The following is an 18,463-nucleotide window of genomic DNA, read 5'->3' on the forward strand; positions in this document are numbered from 1 at the left end:
TTGAACAAATTAGTTATTTGCATGTAGTGCTTTTGTATGGATAAATCCAGGAAGAAAAACTAAACCTATACTTTGTAGAAATGAAATCATTACAGTGGACCCCGTATTACTTCTGAGTCTGGTTAGATGTATTCAGTCACGGCACTGCCTGACACCTCTTTCTACTGTCACAGAGTAAGGTCTGTCTGTGACTGATGATGTATAACTCATGAAGAAAGGTGGCGGAATTGATGGGAATGGAAATTCAGAACGGTCAAATTTTGATTCAGGCTCCTAGAATTAGGCAGCCATGCTGATCAGTTCCCAATATTACTGACGAGGTTACAGACATGGCCAAATGTTGTTAAATTCATAAGACATAAATTTAATGACACTACAGTCCTGCAGTCACCAGTGAGCATTTGTTTCCCACAGGACACAGAAAATAAGCAATCTTTCAGACCCAATCTTTCAAGTACGGAGATGGGAGGAAATCAGTTGTGTGGAGCAATTCAAAATGAATAAAGAGACTATATTTTAAAGTGAAATAAAGTGGCTTCAGCCATGGTCACTTGTGTCAAATTCAATCTTTTAACTGCAAATTTGATTGGTATGATGTTTTGGGATAGAGTTGCAGATGGGGTGACGAGGTCTTCAGAGTCATTATAGAACTGAGAGAATTGAGACAAGTTGCTTCATGTAAGACACGGAAATCACAAACCTTATTTTTAGGTTGGTGAGGTTAAAATGAGAAAAAAAAATATGAAATATCTGAAGCATAATAGAGTGCTAAATAAAAGGCAGTTTCCTCTCTTTCACTCAAGATTCCTTAGCAGTAATTGGGAACAAGTTATTCTTAGGAATTCTGGAGCAATTCACTAACTTTTGCCTGTTTAAATAATTATGTAATTATAGAAAGGAAATCCACCATAAGTAATTGGGGGAGAACTATATGATAGAATTTCCATCAGTCAAAGTAATTTTGCACTGATGATAACCAAAATGGAGTCTGTGGTTTATACAGTGAAAGGTAAGAAATCGTCTGTTTTAAAGTCTCTAAATAGGTAAAAAGATGAGAGTGAAAGTTCTGGTCCAGATAGTGATGATTGTTGGTGTAAAAATGTGCATTTCCATAAGTGAGGAAATGGAGATATTCTGTAGGCAGAAAGAAAGCCTCTAGTAGAGTTAATGAAATTAGAGAAATTGTTAAGGACCAAAGGAACTTTCATAAAGGAGTTGCATCAAACGTGATAATTGACAGTGAAACACCTTCTCCAAATCATCTAAACACTCAAGAAGATTAACAGGATAAAAAAGTTCCCAGAGTTTCAATGGCAGAGAAGCAGAAGGTTTAGTTCAATGTAATTCAAAAAGCATGTATTAAATATTTATCAAATGGCAAATACTGTACCGAGCATGAAATAGTCATAAGACATTTTTAGTCCCTGTCCTATAGAAGCTCATATTTCAGTAAAGAGGAAAGCAAGTTGGCAAATATTTCTTATGCCATCTTATTTTAAGTTTGTTAAGTGAAACCCCAGACTTTAAGCTCCATGGGGCTAGAGATTTTTGATGTTTTAATTTTGTGTTGATTGTTTTATCTTGACTGATAAATCTGCAATACCTCAATTTATACCTCACTTTATATAATTGGTACATATTAGGTATTAAATAAACTTTATTGAATGACTGAATAATCAAATTAAAAAGGAAACATTCTGTTTAAATGGAAATAATTTTGATTTCCTATGGAAAACCTCTCCAAACTTCACACCATCAATCCTGTTAGTAAAGATAGGTGCACAGACATCCCCATCATAGGTATATGAATCTTTGTATGCAGGTACTGCTATGCTGATTTATTAAGAACAATAGAGAATTAAATAAAGATGAAAATAAGATAAAAATAAATAGGAATAGAAGTTCTAATATTTTTCTTCCCATTCACTTGTAGAATTTGTGTGTGTGTCCCCTGAGGTGCATGAAATCAGTTTGTTTTATTTTGTTTTGTTTTGAAGGAACAAATGGGAGTAAAAATGTTATCTGACATGTATATGACCCAGTGTAAATTTAGGGCGATCTACACTTTATGTCTATAATCCTAAAAGTGAGAACTAGAGGAAGACATACTGTATAACTGGTAAAACTGAGTAAACAATCTGCTATATTTCATTTGGGCAGAGTCAGTCATAAAAAGAACACATGAAATGACACTTATAATGGTATTGAGTGGATCCTTGAGTGAGTTAATTCCTGATCTGTGGGTAAAGAAAAATCCTTTCTGAAGATAATAGAAAAAAGTTTCCTGGCAAAATATATTCAATTGTCTAACCTTTAAATGTACTTAAACATTTCTCTCTTTTACTACAAATTTTTCAGAACCCAATTAAGTAACTACTATGAAGACAATACAGGAAATGAAAAAATGCATTTCAAAATTAGTGGAACTTTATTAGCTAACATAAAATGATTCTTGATTAGGTTTCAACTTTTACTGAAGTTTTCTGTAGGAAAAAAAATGTCTGGTTAACTTGTTTCACAATTCTTTCCAAGGTGATGTGATTGATGGAATGTGGCCAACATAACCCAGGCAAATTGAAACGAGTTACCTGAATGTAGATAAAAGTTGCCGGAAAGTATGTAGTTACTGCACACCAATTAACAGCTCTATGATAAAGGTCAGGAAACCCTGCTCTTTGAAGTCCCCTAAAAGAAACCTACTGCTTATAATGCCACTTGATGGCTTGAAGATCCTCTATGAAAAGCTCTCCTTACTAATTTATTGGCATTGTTTGATCCCACTGGTCTCTGTCATCTGTTCTGGAGATCCTGTTTACCATTCATTATGTGTACTGGTTGTCATAATACATTTAGGAATGGTTTTCATCAAGGTCTAAAAGTGGGCTGGCTGAAGTGATAGTAGAACTTGGAAGTCAATGTTGAATTCTTCCTAAAAGAGGGCACTCAAAATGTCCAGGGACAAGTAACAGGAAGTCAGCCCAGCATATTGCGAGTGTTCCCTGCATGAATCCGATATATCAATTTCCTGGGTCTACCATCACTCTCAGGCCTGGCTGAAATTTATTCCAAGGCATTATGATACTGCTGCACATTAGTAAATTTGGTCTTGGGCATCTGTGGCGATAGAACAGGTGGAATTTCCCATATGGATCAAAAGACCCAAAGATGGCTATCCATAAGATCCTGTTTTACTTCTGACAGTGGTATTGTCTTAAGCCACACATGGTAGCCCTAGCACTGGCAAGATTCCACCACCTTTATCATGAATAATAACCTTAGGAGAATAGTATCATTACAACAATTTCATAAAACTCCCATTACTGAGGTTTATAAGCTTAAATTAAGTCATATGTACAGCTTCGAGCAACCACTGTGGCCAAGGAGATACAATGTTCCGATTAGCAAGATACTCTTTCTAAAACCGAATGTGTAGAAGTTGTTAAATATACCCAAACCAGATGTGCTATTTGATTCAGGGAGGGCTATTCCCAATTGCAATATCATTGTTATCTGAAGTCAAAATAGATGATGGGTAATTAAAATTATCTCTATAAAGTAAAATCCTAGGACACTTCTCTCTTCAGGGAACTGTCATTTGAATGGCACCCACTTTCATTATAATAACACTCTTCCTGGGGAAGATACCTTGACATAGGCTGCTCTGTGCCAGGGTGAACCTTTTCTTATGGAAGAGTCTTTCTAAATGTTCCCTTACAAAATTTGTCATGTATCTAACAACTATCTTAAAACACACCTGTTTTACAAATGCAGTGACTGTTTCATTTTATAGAGTTAGCATTTTCATCATTTTATAAAGTCCAATGCTTGATATACTTAAGAAACTGAGTTGAGACTCTACCATTAGGCTTAAAATTTATGAACATCTAGTAGAAATTTTTTTTCTACCTGAGTCATTTTTCCTCAAAGGCCATCCTTTTGAGCTGGGAATTAGCAAATCATTCATGTTTTATGGAAGTTTATGCTTCTGAAATTCAGAAATCGCAGCAGTTAAAGATGAAAAGACCTTTAAAATGACCAGTACATCAAGCTTATGCCCTCCTGTGAAAGCAGGAGACAGAGTGAAAGAGTGAGACAGAGACTGTTACTGATCTTTATTCTAAGAAAATCTCTATACTACTAAACTTCTAATGTTGTGTTGAAATATAAATTTATTTCCAGTTGCTGATAAAGACAAAGTTTTCAAACACTTTTAACTGAAAAATATTTGCATTCCTACCATGGTATTTTGATTTGATTTGATTTGATTTTGATTTTTAAAAAAATTGGAGTATAGTTGATTTACAACATTGTGTTAGTTTCAGGAGTACAGCAGAGTGATTCAGTTATATAGATGTGTGTGTATGTGTGTATTTTTCAGATTCTTTTCCCTTATAAGTTATTACAAAATATTGATTATAGTTCCCTGTGCTATATAGCAGGTTCTGGTTATTTATCTATTTTATATATAGTAGTGTGTATCTTTTCATCCCAAACTCCTAACTTACCCCCCCTTCCCCTTTGGTAACTGTAAGTTTGTTTTCAGTGTTTGTGAGTCTATTTCTGTTTTGTAAATAAGTTCATTTGTATAGTTTTTTTTAGATTCCACATATAAGTGATATTATATGATATTTGTCTTTGTCTGGCTTACTTCACTTAGTATGATAATCTCTAGGTTCATCCATGTTGCTGCAAATGGCATTATTTCATTCTTTTTTATGGCTGAATAATATTCCATTTATGGTGTTTTGATATGTATCTTTTCTCAACTTAATTTATTTTAAAGGTGCAATCTGAATTACTCAGGAGCCTTTACTTAATAGCAGAAATTGAAAATACCTAATGGGATTTCAAGCAGTTTATTTAGGGAGGTAGTAAAGTTTATGACACATGTTTGGGAAAAAAATACTACTTTTCTATGTGTAGAGCACCTTGATTGTTTTTAGGTTATTGACAAAGTAGTTTAATAAAAGTCATATTATTTCCCACTGGTGCTAAATACATTTAGTAAAACATTATTATAATTCCATTTTATTTTTAATCTTTGTTTTCTCACCACAATGTGAAATTGTCTTATCTAACTTTAAAACTGAAGAAAGCAAAATCTAGCAAATGAGGATAGAAATAATGTGAAAATACAGAAATACATAAAAAAGGAGATTATTATAATGTATCCAAATCATTTGAAAGGTTTCTCAAAGTAGCATTGTAAATGGGAACCCTGAACAAAATATCAATATTGTGGTATGTTGTATCTTAAAACATTCTCATCAAAAGTGATACAAATTTTTAAAAATAACTGATTTTTATATTTAATCACCAAGTGTTACTAAACCAGGTTTTTTCATTGCCAGACATGCAGCTAGCCAAACGCTGAGATGCTGAGATTTGCAGCAGAGAAAAGATTTATTCACAAGGCAGCCAAGCAAGGAGATGCAAGAACAAGTCTCAAATCTGCCTCCCTGAAGGACAGGGGCTTAGGATATTTATGGAATAAACAAGCAGGGTACTTCTTAGGTGTGGGGAAAGGAGTTTGGGGATAGGGAAAAGGTGAGATAATCTGTGTTCTATGCAGGCTTATCTGAGTTACATGCTTCTTCGTGGGATGTATGTTTTAAAATGGAGGTGCTTAGCATGATCTGAGGGTGGAGTTTTTGGCCCTCTAACGTCAAAAGGTCATTCATCGGACACCTGCACAGGTCCAGTTTTAGGGTCGGTGGCCCCAACCAGTCTTAGCCAGCTTGAGCTCGAACTAGACACAGCTGACTCCAAGTTTCTAGAAAACACTTCAGGCAAACATCTGTTTAGGCTAGGTGAAGCTTGGAGTGTATGCAATTTGCACCAAATAATAAAGGCGAGCTTGCTCAGTGAAGGTGGGCTGCAAGTGGAGGGGATTTTAGCAAGCTGCAAGACTAGCTCAAGAATTTCTGTCAGTCACCAGTTTCTGTTAACCCTAAGGGACATGGTTTCATAACAGTCAAGAAGGGGTTAAAAAAGTACTTTAATGATTAACTCTAGAAGCTTTTTTGCGATCCTCAGTGTGGTCAGAAATGCCTTTTTCCACTTAGTCCTGACTAACTTATCACATCTGAGATTTTTCTAGGTTAACTGAATAAAGAGAGAAAGCATTCCAATATTTTTTCAAATATGCTGATTTCCTACCCTTGTTTAAAACTTTTTGATGGCTCCTATTTTGTCCAAATGTGCTTTTCAAAGTCATTTTACTCAATTTCCCCCTTTTTTCCTCCAGCCTAGTGTTTCAATCAACTGTGTAGCCATAGGGGGTTACTGAGGTTCTCAGAAATTACCCTACTCTGTTTAATTTGGCACCTTTGCAAAACTGTTCCATTTGACTTAAACAGCTTGGTTCAATTCTGCTCTTAATTTTCACAGACATAATTCCTGTTAACTTTTCGTATTCTTCTTAACATCACCTTGTCTGGGAGCCTTAGCAGATGACACAATATTGTATTACTTTCTGCTTATATACCTTTCCAGAGTGCCCTGTATCATAGCACTTACCATATGCTATTAGCCTGACTATAATCTTGTATTCTTACTTCCGCTATCTAATTGAGGACAGGCCTGTGTCTCATTTATTCCCAGAATCTAAACACTGCTTGACACATAGTATGGGCTCAATATATAGATGCTTTCATACATTTGTTGTGTTTCTAACACATTTGTGGAATAGGAGTGAATTATTTGAAGACAATGGCAATTCTTCCAAAGCATCTCAAATAAATTAAATTTATTTCATCTATAATCATGTACTAAATTTGTTTTCAATTTCCAAATGCAAGTTATTTAAATCTTTAAATTCGTTATGAGCTACATAAAAATATTCATTTTCCCAACAACTAGAGAAATATATAAAACACAGTTTAAAAAATCTGAACCTCCCACTGGCTTTCTAGAATTCTTTCACTCCACATTCTAAATGATTTATTCAAAATAATGATTAGATTTCATCATAGTGTTTATTTGGAATGGATTGCATTATATATCTCAGCAAAAGTGCATATCTCAGCATCATGCAACTTTAAGTCATATTTCACACAGAGTAGGGTGGATTTAAGGGATTATACTTAAGGAAAAGTTTAAAAAAACACAAAACTTTGCAAAACCTATTATCATTTTTCTCCTAAATTTCAAATTTTGGAATGTGACTCAAATACAAAAGTTGACATAAAAAATTATAAAATAATAGTTTCCACTTCTCTAGTGTGACTAACTCAGTACATCACTTGCACAGTATTTCATGTTATCCTGATGATGCCATGTGGATTTGGATACATTGACAATTATGTTTGTAATGGTTGTGCTCAATAACTTAGCTAATATGGTTGTGATGTAGCAGTATTTTTCTACCAAATATTCCTCATCCTACCTGTTGTGTCATTTTCAGTAAGAGGATTCTATTATCCCCTTCTCTTTGATGACACTCTTGCCTACATGACTTATTTTGGCCAGTAAAATTGTGAGCCCGAGTGATGGGCATCATGTCTTTTCTGAGCAAAAGCTGTTTGAGTTACCTCACAGCTTGTCATGTTTATTTTTCCTCTATACCAAGACTAATAATGTCCCAGATAAGGGCTGCTACAGCACTATGAATTCTGGAAAGATGGCATGAAGCAGAGATGTAGTTGACCACTTGAGATCCCTCCTTCCTACTGGCTGCGTGAACTTTAACCCATGACTTAACCTCCTCTCTGAGCTTCAGTTTTCTTATTTGGAGTCATGAGTGTTGATACCTTGTCATATAATTTTTATGCATAGTTAAATGAATATGAAGAAACTAGCTAAACACCTGGAAGTGCGTGTGTAAGCAATAAATGATGGAAATCTCTGTTCTTAATCTTTGAAATTCAGCTGGAAGAAAGTCAGTCTGGGTTTTCCTTTAGTGTTAATGCATAAGTTTTTAGCATTTAGAAATCAGTATAAAATAATACAAAAAACCCCCATATATACATTTAACAAGTATTAATATTTATTACTGATAAAAATAATCAGTTAAGATTAGTGTAATCTTATTGTAATAATAAGTAGCTGTTATTACTATGTAACAGTCTTCTGTTCTATGTGTATCTAAAATAAATTATGAATTCACATCATTTCATCCCCAAATGCATTTCTAAAATTAAGGGCATCCCCAATACAATGCAGCTATCATAGCTAACAAATTAGCAATTCCTTAAATTCAGTTAATATTTCAGTTAATATTTCATTCCTTAAATTCAGTTAAAATTTCATTAAATTTTACTAATTGTTTACAAAATAGTTGTACATTTGGTTTTTTTTTTCAGGACTAGGATTCAAACAAGGCCTTCATATTATATTTTCTTATGCTTCTTGAGTCTATTTTTCATGCAGTTTTGGAGAAATTGTTTTATATATAAAGAAAAGTAGAAACAAATAATACAATGAGGAACTATTTGTCTGGAATCTAGGTTCAATTACTAGTATTTCGCTACATTTAATAAATCTATTTATCTATCAAATCATCTGTCTAACTATATTGCTAAACTATTTTAAAGTAAATTCCAGAGGTCCTAACACTTAACCTTTAACAATTCATAACACATTTTAAAAAACTATATTCTCTACCATATTTTATACCACGAACACCTAAAATTAATATTCCTAATATCCAGTACCCAGTATTTTAGTATTTCTAAGATGTTGTTACTTAGCTGGAATGAAAAGGTAGAGAAGTACATGCTGGACAGTGAGGGATTAAAAGAAAAACTTGCATAAGTGTCTGCCTTCAGCCCTGCCTTTCACAGCACCCATATGCACATATTATTACAACCAAATGTGAGGCAAAACCCTTAAAAACAGCTTGGAAAGGAAATATATCACAAGTGCACATTGTTCAGTGTATTAACTATGATGAGAAGATAAATGGTACTCATCATTGTCAGGAAACTACTAAAAATATTGAAAGTCGATATTGAACTCTTCAGGGGAGAGTGAATAGTAGCAGTGAAAGAGGCACTGGTTCATTGGAGAGTGGAATAGTGTGATAGGAGAAACTTTAGTGACATTTATGGAAAGGGAAACATTTATATAAAATGTGTGCCCATGGCCTTAGAAGTTTCTGGTTTTATTTTCTGAGAATCTACTATGGAACACCAGAAGCTATGGTAAAATGGCCTGGCAAGAATAAGTCCAGTAACACAAAGCCTTAATAGAGACAAGCCAAGCTGGTGCCCATCAGTTGTCCCTCATGGGCTTACTTTTTGCAGAGTAGACGGGCACCCACTGTCTGAAAACTTGGACAATGAATGTGAGAAACTAAGGCAATTTCTTAAATGCTGTATCGCATGGATTAATATGTGAATAAAGGAAGGAATTAAAAGGGCAGAAGAGTTAATAAAAGTTGAGAAGACAGAGATATGGAAAAGTGGGCTTCTAAAGACAATTTTAAAATAAAATTAATCCATTATGCTTACATTTAGGAAGGGTGTTCTTTCCTTCCTGGCAGATGGTAGCACAATAGAATTCCTTAAACACTGTTGGAAGTGGCAGTGCGTGGTGATGGCTGCTGATGAATTAGACTAATATGTTTTTAGAGTGACAGCACTCTTGATGATGAATTATACTAATATTTAGTTTATCACCTGAGCAGAACTCTGATGATGCATTACAGCAATATATCATCAAAGCAGTTGTGTTTATTTTCTTTCTCACCAACCTAAGTCAAGTTAAAAATTCTGTTAAAAGGGTAAATCTTTAAGTCCAGGATGGCTTTCAATCTGTTTGTTTGGGAAAAAAAAGTCTTTGAGAAAGGGCATGACACTTGGAGTTACTATAAAAAATGCAAACGACTACCAAGAAGTCATTATTTTGCTTTAGTGCTTAACATTTACATCTCATAACCTTGCTTTAAAAAAGTATAATATACTAAAAAAAAAAGTATAGTATATATGTAATGAAGTTTTGCTTTGTATTGGCAGAACAAAATTTTATATCCACTGTATCTACAGTAACATTTCCTGGTCTGATAGAAAAGTCTGAATGAGGCTAAGGATAGAGATAATACTTTATTACATAATTCAGGGACTATGATGAATAAAATGAGGTCAACATGGTTGTATTAATTGTCTTAATTTAAGAAAAGTAGAAACTACTATCATACAATGAGGTATTAGCTCCTGAAAGTACCTCATTTTCTTCAGTAACCAGGTAAACTTTGATATAGATGATTATGTGGTTAAGAGAACTAGAAAGAATGATTTAATTCTGGATATTGTAGAGAAACTGAGGTTTACTGGTGGGATGGGCTTTATATGGAGGGCAGCAGGAGAAATAAAGGAAAATTAGGGGGAATCAGAAACCTGTACTAGCAGGAAGTTTAGATCCAACAATAGTGGCTCCTAAGATCAGTTTGGACTGAAGTTTAGGGTTGATTATCAAGGGCAATTCCAAATGTAAAATGTATATGCATAAATGAAAATTATCCCTAAGGATTTGGACTGAGAACTAGTCAGTGCACAGAGGTGAGGTGGGTGGGGCGTAGTCTTGTTGTACAAAGAGTAAAGAGCAGTCTTAGAACACTCTTGACTAACAACTACCTCTCACCCAACAAATCTGAATTCTGAGTTGTCTATTACATTTTTTAAGTTTCTAGAAATATAATTTATTTTAAAATTAAACAACTGCACCCTCTTTAAGTGTCAGCTCTCTTTTCTCCACATTTAAATCATTTCATTTACAGATTATCCTCCATGATTCATTTCATGATGTTTTGCCTCTTTCCAGGGATATATACAACATGCAATTTAACCAGCAAAACATTTTTTTTCTAATGTGAGAGTGGGCAAAGTAGAACATTTGGACCAAAACACAGTGTCATAATATTGATGCTCTTGCTAATAGATCTAAGTTGTGCTTCTACAGATAAAATTTTTTTCAATAATGACAAAAAATAGGTATGAAAATTATATGTATGGTAGCCAATTCAATGATATCTGTTGCCTTCATTTGATCTAGCAAATAAAAAATGTAATATTAATCGAAGTGTGTGGCAGATGAAGCCTTTATTATTGTATATTTTTGCCTTCTTTTAAATGCCAAGTCCATGAAGCACAATATTTAATCATATAATGAAGTCAGTGAGTAGGTGTGAATGTATTAGTGTGTATCTGTTAAGTTAGGACAATTGACAAAGGAAAACTAACAAAAGTAAAAGTCATAGATCTTGCAATTAATATATTTATAGTATACTTGGGGAGTCAAATACTAATAACAATAAAAAGCTTTACTATGTAAAGTGCTATGAAGTCCACAGGGCCATAGTGTTCAAGATTTCACTTTGCCTTTATATTGACTCTGGAAGGTGAGTGGCACATGGGTTAAGATCTTGGACTTTGGATTTCAACAAATCTGGGTTTTGAATCTCAGCTCTTTAATTTACCATATACATGGTTTTGTGACAGTTAAGTGTGTAAATCTCTTAATATCTCCAACACTCAATTGTTTTCATCTGAAAAATGGAGAATAGAAAGAATACATATATATATAATAGACATTGTGTGGAATTAAGGCGATAATATGATTTTTAAAGGTTTACTGCAGTATTCTGGGCATTGAAAGTGCTCAGTATATACCATTATTGTCTGGTTTCTTCTGCATTTTCAAATTAGAAAACTAAGGACCAACTTTTGTCAAGGGCACCTAGAAAGGAAAAATGAATTGCAAACTAGTGTTAATGATTCTTGCTGATAGACAATTCTGCCTCTCCTACAAACTTAATCAGTGTTGGTGTTGGTAGCAATGGCTTAGTTTGTCCCTTTGTTTGCTTTTCTGAAACAAAGAGCTCTATGAAGTTGTTGGCTATATTAATTCAGGGAAAGCTTCTTAGACGAGAGAGATTTTCTGTCTTTTCTAAGAACTATGGTAGGATAATTTATTGAATTAATAATTAAAGTTTGCTTTTTCTTTTTGAATATAAAACCTGACTTCATTAGTGGGGATGAAAAAGAAATGCCTACAATGATGTATTCTCCCAGCTGGAATGGAGCCTAGGGCTTAGAGTTGAAGATGGAGAGGTGACAGGATTGGGGTGAAGGAAAGTAAAGCGTTTCCCTAAAAAGAGAAAGATGCAATCGTTTCTGAAGGGATTCACACACAGCCCACAAGAAATGGATTTCTTCCAGAAGATTCCTGAAGATGGGAGGGAGAGGTGGGAATAAATACTAAGAATTACGGGTCTTGGGTGCCTTTTAACAAACAAACAAGCACAAGCACAAGGAAGTCAAGGCTTTGTGGTGTCTACCTTCCCGTATGTTGATGTGAGCATGTAAAATGACCAGTGTGAACCCACAGAGTATATATGTATACATATTCATATAATTCATATATACATGTATGTATGTATTTGTGTGTGTATGTATACACACACACAGCTGAACAGAAGGAGGAGCATAAGGAGCCCCAGAAACCACAGGATTTAAAGCAAATTACATTTGAATGAGTAAAAAAGTCTACTTTCGTATAAACGAGGGAGGCTGGGTACCTTACTAGTTAGTAGCACATAGTCAGTTGCCAGTTTGGCTGATGTGAACTTCCTATAAATTGTGGCATGAACTTGAACAAGTTATTTAACCTTCCCATGCTTCAGTGTCCTTATCCGTGTGATGATATTAACAATACCTATAATATAGAGCTATTGGAAGAATAAGTTAATATAAAAATATAAAGTTAGGGTAATACAAGTTAAAAAATATTTGTAGGATTATGTGGATGAAATAAAATAATTCTTATTGCTTATAAGAATAAAGTTGCTATGTAATAGCAAGTAATGATAAATTATTACAAGTAATAGCTGCGAGTGTGAACCAGGACTCAAGAATACAAGGGATGTTTCTCGGAATTATTTATAATAATTTGGGATAATTTATTTTCTAGTCACCGTGTACCTCTATACTTACAAAACTATATATTGCTTCTATAACTTAATAAAAAGGAAGCTACAAACCGGACTGGAATATTTGCATGATTTTATTAGCAAAGATAAACAATGATCTATTCTCTCTAGGATATAGTTTCTGTGAAAACAAAAGATAATTCAATTTAGAAAAATGTAACTCTGTGTTTAGTCTGGGAACTTTTATTTACTAGGTAGAGCTGCAGAATCACTGTTGATAGTTATTATAATGACAGTAGCCTATCTAAATATTTTGAAAATATATTTGATCTCAGTCTATGAAAGATTTTGAACAATTGTCATATTATGGTTGATTTCAAGATAAAATTTCTTTCTAAAAATGAGCTTACATATATGTAGGCAATTTCTTAATCTCAAAATTAATTTACCCTGAGCAGTTCCCAAAATTATAATTGTCAGATAATTAAAAAATAAAACATTAATAGTGGAAGAAGGAACATGCTTACAAAAATTTTTGATTAGGTAAGTTAAACTGCTTACTATTATGTTTTTTAAAATGCCAGCCTTTGAATACTGTAGACAAATCTCCTATAAAAAGTCTTCTGATGTCTATACTTTTAATTACACAGATTTGAAAATATGTATTAGGATTGAATATTTATTACAAAATATAATCCTTAAATTGAAAGACTTTATGCAAATTAAATTACACTTATAAAATTATGAGGTCATTTTTTTCTCTCTCCTGATACTGAAATACAGTGCTACATATTTTCTTCTTTCCTCTCTAGAGGATAAATTGTGTTTTGATTGCATTAGGAAGGACATAATTTAGACATAAGGGAAGGCTGTGTTTTATTGTTTTAGATTACAAAAGGTTATAGAATATTTGGTTTTGAAGGGACCTTTGCAGTTATTTAATCCACCGTCTCCCCTTTACAGAGGAGGAAACCAAGTCTTCCACAGTGACTTGCAGAAAGTCAAAGTAGCCATTGGCAAAGCTAGAAATGGAAACCAGACCTATTTGTTTGTTTGTTTGTTTTCCTTCCAAGTTGTGGAAAAAAACTGTATTCATTTTGTAGTATGTAAAATTTCTGACATTATTTACAGTTGTAATCAAACATCTTTGAGATGGGTGTGTTTGTGGTCATATGGTGTTGGATTGGGGATTGGGTGGGGCATTTTTCTTTAACTCATTTTTCTTTTTTTTTTTTTTTAAACATCTTTATTGGAGTATAATTGCTTTACAATGGTGTGTTAGTTTCTGCTCTATAACAAAGTGAATCAGTTATACATATATATGCCCATATCTCTTCCCTCTTGCGTCTCCCTCCCTCCCACCCTCCAACCCATTTTTCTTTAATGGGTTTAACTGTGCCTCCATGAAGGCAGCTGCATAAACTCATTTTGGGTTTCTTCCCTGCCAGCCTGCTGTTTCAGCCACAGGCTAGAGACAATGGAACATGAAAGTTAACAGTATTTTGAAATCCATTGGTTTCTCTTGAAATGAGTGCTCAAATAAGCCTTATAGAAAGTTATAAACAGAAATAAATGAATAAATAGCTCTGTGTTAAAACAATTAAGTTATATGTCAGATAGAAGGGAATGACAAATGTGAGTATCAGTGAAATGCTATTTAGTGAAATAGGTCTCTGTGTGTCAGTGAGCATGCCTCTATTCTTACATTGTTAGCATTAAACATTATATTTAAACAAAAGAAATAAACACAGCTCTTAGTGTTACGTGTAACCCCAGCACTGCAGTTGTGTAGTTATTTGAGAAATCAGAGTGTGACCTAAATTCCGCGAGCTGGTCTGCTCCGGCGCACATTGTGGGACAGCATGCTCCACTTCTCAGACTTCGAGTCAAACATTAATGAGATTAGACCAAAGAGAAAAAGCCTCATCAGTTTTTCCTTTGGGGCTTCATTTTGGTTTTGTGTTTTCTTAGCTTCTCATTCAATTGTCTCCTGTGTCTGATCCCCCAAATTGTGTTACCATCCAGATTCTAGGGTAGTTTTATTTCGTTCAGATATTTCCAAATCTGAAGCCTGCAGAGGTCCTAATTTAATAGTCAAATGACCTAATCGAAGCTTCCTTCTTAGGTGCCTTAGGGAATACTGATTGATCAAGTTCTTTCCCCCCAACGATTTCTGAAAATCTTTGGAGAGTACTTGAATATTCCCTAAAGACCTCCTGTTTGCTTAAGACCGTGATGTTTGCTTCTACCCTAGTTTAAAAGCTTGCTAAGTGATGTGTGGTCCAGGTCAGCTCACCAATTAAGGACACAGAAGAACTTCAGCAGGTACTAATGTTTGAATTGATCTGGAGGGTCCCCTTGGCAACTGATCAAAGATTTGGCAACTCAGATTTGACCATGGCTCCTTTTTCACAGACAGAACTAAGAATTTGCCTGTAATTCTTCTCTTGACTCCTATCCTATCTTGACCCCCAGACTCTGAACTTCTTATTTATAGAATAAGTCTCCGAGTTTGATTTACTGTAATGTCAATGAAGTGACTCCATCTTTGCAGGCAGCCCAGCTCAGTTCAAATCATACTTTATTGCCATTCATATAACCACAACATGAAAGGAGGCCAATGACAGCTTATTGGATTCTTAAATGACACAGAAAATGAAGTGATCAAAACATTGTTTGGGGTTATTGTTAAACCCACTGAGTAGAAAGTCTGCTGCATATTATTTAACTTCCACATAAGAAAGTATTGCTGCATGTGCAGAAAGACAAAATGATAACAGAGAATTAGGGGCAGACAATTAAACATACCTGGTGATAATAAATTTGTTCTCAAGTAGCTTTAAGTAGCTTTTCTTCCTTTCATCCCGTTAATAGTTGATTTTCTGGTCAGGTGCACTATTGATCGATTTGCACTGAAGCCATTTCTTCCTCATTAGCTTTCCAAACTTTTCCTTGCTTCAATTTTCCTGGATACAAAAGCCTTACAAGATTATAGAAGACGTGTTGCTTAGCAACAGTCTCATTCCTGTAACTGTCATGGTTGAGTGCACAACGTCACCTTTTTGGGGGCAGAAGTCAGACATTTTCTTATTTCCAAAGTTTACTCCATTTAATTACCAATGTAAGATATTTAGTTATTTTTAATTATATCTTTCCTACACGAATGTTTTCAATTTTGGTAATTGTACACAGCTGTGTTGAGACAGAACAATCGTTTTTATGCTGTACAAATATATCCAGAAACTTATTCCTGGTTAAAAAAAATACTAGCAAGAAAAATGCCTGTTCTTTTTTACTCTCAGAAACTCTTTTCATACCTTAAACAAGAAATCTGGACACTTCTTATAGTAATAATGGCAATCTACTATTCTGTTCTAAAGGATTAGAAAATATAGAAATTTATAGGTAAACAAATTGCCTGTAGTAAATTCCTGTAACAATAGAATTACAGGAATTCTGTAATTCCTGTAAAAGGAAGTAACTTATGAAAAGTAACTTTTCATAAGTTTTCTCTTTTCTACCCACACCTATACACCGATTATACCATTTGTATCTGTTTGATATAAAGTATTCTATGTGTTTTGTATACAGAATTTAAACATAATTCAGAGTTGCTCATGAATGTAGCTATTATGATGTTTTGTGACTACAATATAATTTTGTACAAAATTGAACACACCAGTAGTGAGATGTAGAAATAAGACAAAAAAAAAAAAAGTTGGAAATAATATACATAGTTGACCCTTGAAAAATGTAAGGGTTAGGGGCACAGACCCCTGTGTAGTTGAAAATCCTAGTATAACTGTACAGTAGGCCCTTTGTATCTGTGGTTCCACATCCATGGATTCAACTATAGGAGGATCATGTAGTGTGGTAGTACATATTTACTGAAAAAAAATCTGCACGTAAGTGGGCCCACAGAGTTCAAACCCATGTTGCAACAGCTCAAGAGTCAACTGTACAGCCATTTCAAAGAAATAAAACATATTCGAGATTAGAAACTTTTGTATCTACCACTGGGGACAAGCCAAAGTATCTAGTGCATATTTTCCCATACTGCAAAATAAATGTCAAAAGAACTGAAGTGTGCAGAACTTGGGTTAAAAGCACTATACTAATAGCCTAACATTATGGACCTCAACACAACTGGCTGGAATGAAGAACAATTTAGAAAATGTTTTATTTATTTGTCTATCTGTCTATCTATAGTTATTTTTAATAATTTGGAAGATAAATCAATCATGAAAACTTAGTAATTATCCTTGATGGTTATTTGGTGGGAGGTTCTATATGCAAAAATCTAGATCCCCCTAATGAGATGTGTTTTCAAATTTTTCTTCTTTTATCAAATGCATTTAGTTATTTATCTGTTTATTTTTGCCTGCGTAGTTACTAGGTGACAGGGTATACACGATTGTGCAGGGAGATTGCTGTTGTCACGTGACTTCCCTGTAAGCTGTGGGAGGGAATCCACGTGAATCAGTCCTTGGGGAGCCAACTACAGAGCAACGTGTAACTTTTCTTATCCTCCTATTATTATTTATTCAACTTAGTGGCATTTTGGAAGACAAAGGGAATAAAATATTCATTCCATGGCAATGTTCAACTGGAATTCCACATTCTTATTTTAGGTATGAGGACTAGATCAGTTTTCTTACCAACATTAAAAAAAAGCACTTATATAGAGATCTGAGGTTTAATCACAGTTACTTTTTTTTTTTTTTTTAATGCTCCTGTTAGTAGGTGCCTGAGGAAGCATACTATTGTGCATGGAAAGGGAATTGCTTTTATCAAGTGCCTTCTTTGTATGTTGTTTTGAAGAAATGCATTTAAATCATACCACAGAACTGACTGACAGCAAACCCAGGTACATAACTAATACCTGAAGCCTCTAAATCTCACTGATCACCAATTGCCAAGATTTTGGACATTTGATGTGAAAAGGGTGTTCCTTAGACGGTGTATTAGTTTCCTAAAGATGCTGTAACAAAGTGCCACAGACTGGATGACTTAAGACAACAGAAATTTTGCTTTAGCAGTTCTGGAGGCTAGAAGTCCAAAATCAAGGTGTCTGCTGAGTGGCAGTCTCTCTCAAGTCTTTAGGGGAGGATCCTTTCTTGCCTCATCCACTTACTGGTACTCCAAAGTGTTCCTTGGCTTGTAGCAACATAACTCCAACCTCTACCTTCATCTTTACACGATGTTCTCCTTGTGTTTCTCTGTCTTCAGAAATCCTTGTGAATCCTTATGAGTTTTGAGTAGAGTCTTAGAGCATAGAATGTCCCAGATCATCAAATTAGTCTAATTTATTGACTAGATATTCAACTCAAATAATGGGAACTCTAGACCTAGCTTTCCTGATTTTCTCACACTATTTCCTGACTAAAGATGTTTTGTTTGGCTTACTATTATAAATATTATTATAATTTTATCAGAGTAGAATATTACTCTACCCACACACATCTTTTTCCTCAACATACTTTCATTGGATGCTGACTATTTATAATTATTCATAGGGAGAGTCCTCTCTCTTTTTTTTTTTTTTTGCACTTTTGCTAAATTAAAATATACATGCATGAAGGACAAATGCACATA

General features: G+C 34.2%; 1 pseudogene; it reads right to left on the minus strand.

Moving 5' to 3' along the window:
• Positions 1–18,059, minus strand: part of LOC132368052 (heat shock cognate 71 kDa protein-like) — a 56,088-nt pseudogene extending 38,029 nt beyond the window's left edge.
• Positions 18,060–18,463: the final 404 nt, after the last annotated feature.

This window comes from Balaenoptera ricei, chromosome 6 (assembly GCF_028023285.1).
Source record: "Balaenoptera ricei isolate mBalRic1 chromosome 6, mBalRic1.hap2, whole genome shotgun sequence".
Classification (NCBI taxonomy): Eukaryota; Metazoa; Chordata; class Mammalia; order Artiodactyla; family Balaenopteridae; genus Balaenoptera; species Balaenoptera ricei.